This window comes from Protobothrops mucrosquamatus, unplaced genomic scaffold (assembly GCF_001527695.2).
Source record: "Protobothrops mucrosquamatus isolate PMUCROS unplaced genomic scaffold, P.Mucros_1.0 scaffold888, whole genome shotgun sequence".
In the NCBI taxonomy this organism is placed as follows: Eukaryota; Metazoa; Chordata; class Lepidosauria; order Squamata; family Viperidae; genus Protobothrops; species Protobothrops mucrosquamatus.
This window is the reverse complement of record NW_015387142.1, coordinates 34,999-38,772: the sequence shown is the minus strand read 5'-3', so window position 1 is coordinate 38,772 and position 3,774 is coordinate 34,999.

The following is a 3,774-nucleotide window of genomic DNA, read 5'->3' as shown; positions in this document are numbered from 1 at the left end:
TTCACTCATGTCATTTGCTTTTGTGAGTCAAGCTCAGAACTACATGCACGCTTCCAAGCAAAGCTTTCTTTTGTTATCCATCATTCCTCTGTATTTATGTAAACATCAACATGACTGTAAATAATCATCTGAAAAGAAATTACACCCAAGAGGACACAGGATCATCCATTGTGCATAGTAATGAAGCTGTTCTGTGTTGTGAAATCTTTAATAGTGGGATGAAAACAATATTGCTTATCCAGCTTTGACTTATAGATAACACATGTTGTCAGTAATGTTTGAATATGCTCACAATTAGGTCTCCATATTTTGGAGGTATTCATAAAATTAGAATAGCCTCCTGAACAAAGAAGGATCAAATGACTTTTAGTTGTTAAGCTTAAATGAATTCAAATAAATAATGTGAACTAATCTTCTTCCTGTCTCTTTTCTGTCATCCTAGTAAACAGATAATAAGCCATTGAATTTCCCTTTGAACTACATCAGGGTGTCAAACTCATGTCACATGACATGTCACGACGTATTGTGACTTTTTTGCCGGCAATGGGATGGGCGCGGTTTCGCTATGATGCATCCGGCCCATGGGCCAGCAGTTTGACACCCCTAATCTACATGATAGTCTGGTTGGTAGGTATCTGCTAATTTAGTAGAAGAAACAAAACCTGTTAATAATAATAATAATAATAATAATAATAATAATAATAATAATAATAATAATAATAATGTTGGAAAGGACCTTGGAGGTCATCTAGTCCAACCCCCTGCTCAGGCAGGAAACCCTATACCATTTCAGACAAATGGCTGTCCAGTTTCTTCTTGAAAGCTTCCAGTGTTGGAGCATTCATCACTTCTGGAGGCAGGTTGTTCCACTGGTTAATTGTTCTAACTGTCAGGAAGTTTCTCCTTAGTTCTAGGTTGCTTCTCTGCTTGATTAGTTTCCATCCGTTGCTTCTTGTCCTGCCTTAGGGCACCTTGGAAAATAGCTTGACTCCCTCTTCTTTGTGGCAGCCCCTGAGATATTGGAACACTGCTATCATGTCCCCCCTCGTCCTTCTCTTCGTTAAACTAGACATACCCAATTCCAGCAGTCTTTCCTTATATGCTTTAGCTTCCAGTCCCCTAATCATCTTTGTTGCTCTTCTCTGTACTCTTTCTAGAGTCTCAACATCTTTTTACATCGTGGTGACCAAAACTGGATGCAGTATTCCAAGTGTGGCCTTACCAAGGCATTGTAAAGTGGTAGTAATACTTCATGTGATCTTGATTCTATCCCTCTGTTAATGCAGCCTAGCACTGTGTTGGCCTTTTTGGCAGCTGCAGCACACTGCTGGCTCATATTTAAGTGATTGTCCACTAGGACTCCGAGGTCCCTCTCACAGTTACTACTATTGAGCAAGGTACCCCCAGTGACAGGGACATTCACAATAGTGAGACAGGTGCATTAGAAAGGGTCAGGGCTTTGAGCATTCACTTATGGCTGCCATCTTGACTTTTTCACACACACACACACACACACACACACACACACACACACAGAGAGAGAGAGAGAGAGAGAGAGAGAGAGAGAGAGAGAGAGAGAGAGAGAGAGAGAGAGAGCATGTAGATCATCATTTTTATTTTCAATTTTTTAACCTAAACCTTTTATGGAAATTGTGTAAGCTACTGCAAATTAGAAATGGATTAGTATGTGAAAAGTAGTTCTAATATTGCAAACAAGTTGCTAAGTTCAGAGTCTATATAGAAATACTCTATTTATTTATAAGAGGTATGTCTTTTCAACCTGGCGTTGTTCAATCATTGGAATACCTAATACTACATCTTTCACCCAGTGGAACAGATTGTAATTCAGAGAAAGCATTGCGTTCCTCCAAATGATCTTCAAGAAGATTGTTTTACTAGCTTTCAGAAAGCCACTAGAGTTATGCAAATCTACCACATAAGGGACATAAGACTTAAGGGGCACACTTTCTATGTGCCCCTCCTCTCTTAACTCTTCACTAATGGCGGGCTGTTGACATTTTTATTGCAAAGAACATGTGCTGGACAAGTCAATTCCACACAAAGAAGGCAATGAAACTAAGAGCCAAGCTAGAAAAACTGCAAAGCCATAATGTCTTGGTTTATTTTTGGCATAACAGGTTGTGTCAGCATGTCCAAATGTAGTTTCATCCACAACTTAACTATTTACACAGGGAACAGATGCAAAGTTAATGTAAGAAAGAATTGGCCCATATGAAGCAACAGCCTGACTCCACAGCAGTATTCATCACAGCATCATTCCTTTTAGAGATGCCCTTCAAAACGTCTGGGAAATGTATTATCAACCTAATATATAATAGGATAGGATTAATTATATATTGTTATATTATTAATCCTGTTAATAATAGGATTACACAATACAATTATAAAAGTCATGTAGCTATAAGTCTCTGATACAGAAAATGCAAGAAGTTTGAGAGATAAGCAATAGAATATGCTGCTTTATCTCCTGTTTTGAATGGGGTCAGGAGGCTCCCACCTTCTACAGGTATTTATTTAGCATATCACACAGAAAGTCAAAGCATATAATGTTTCAGTGTTAGGGCAGAAATGGAGAAACAATTTTCAATTTTCAATCTGTCATAAAGCTTTCTCATTAGATGACATGGGAATCTCTAACCCTGTCATAGAATTATTGAGAACCTAAAAAGGGACTTACGGGGGGGGGGGGGAGTTAACATCGTCCTTAAATGTGGATGCAAGTGCAGTAAAATAAATAATTAGCCCAGCACTATTGTTTCTAAAGGGAGATTCTTAAAGACTTAAAAGATATTGCATGACATAGCACGAAGCTTGCACAGCTTCTTGAAATTTCAGTCTTGTAGGCGTTTTTCCCTTCTATTATTTTCCAGCCGTCAGTAACTTCTTTATTGTGTATCTTACACTGCCATCTACAGCCCCTTTAAGATTATTTTTGTACTGTCTCAAAATCTTTATTCGCTTCTGCATCTACACTACAGTAAAGGTTGCAGAAGGTTGTAAAAGTTGCAAAATCTTGCAAACTGATTGGGTAGTCAGTACCCATAAATCTAATTAGTTACAAGCAAAGTCATTACTTTGCTACCTTTCAGTATAATTTGGCTGGATATTTATCAGCTGATAATCACTGTATTGTTCAGTTAAGATTGTTGATATGATAAATAAATTTTCATAAGGAAATGCTACTGCGAGAGGGATCTCAGAGTCCTAGTGGACAATCATTTAAATATGAGCCAGCAATGTGCTGCAGCTGCCAAAAAAGCCAACACAGTGCTAGGCTGCATTAACAGAGGGATAGAAGCAAGATCACATGAAGTGTTAATACCACTTTACAATGCCTTGGTAAGGCCACACTTGGAATACTGCATCCAGTTTTGGTCACCACGATGTAAAAAAGATGTTGAGACTCTAGAAAGAGTATAGAGAAGAGCAACAAAAATGATTAGGGGACTGGAGGCTAAAACATATAAGGAACGGTTGCTGGAATTGGGTATGTCTAGTTTAACGAAGAGAAGGACGAGGGGGGACATGATAGCAGTGTTCCAATATCTCAGGGACTGCCCCAAAGAAGAGGGAGTCAAGCTATTCTCCAAAGCGCCTGAAGGCAGGACAAGAAGCAACGGGTGGAAACTAACCAAAGAGAGAAGCAACCTAGAACTAAGGAGAAACTTCCTGACAGTTAGAACAATTAACCAGTGGAACAACCTGCCTCCAGAAGCGGTGAATGCGCCAACACTGGAAGTTTTTAAGAAGAAA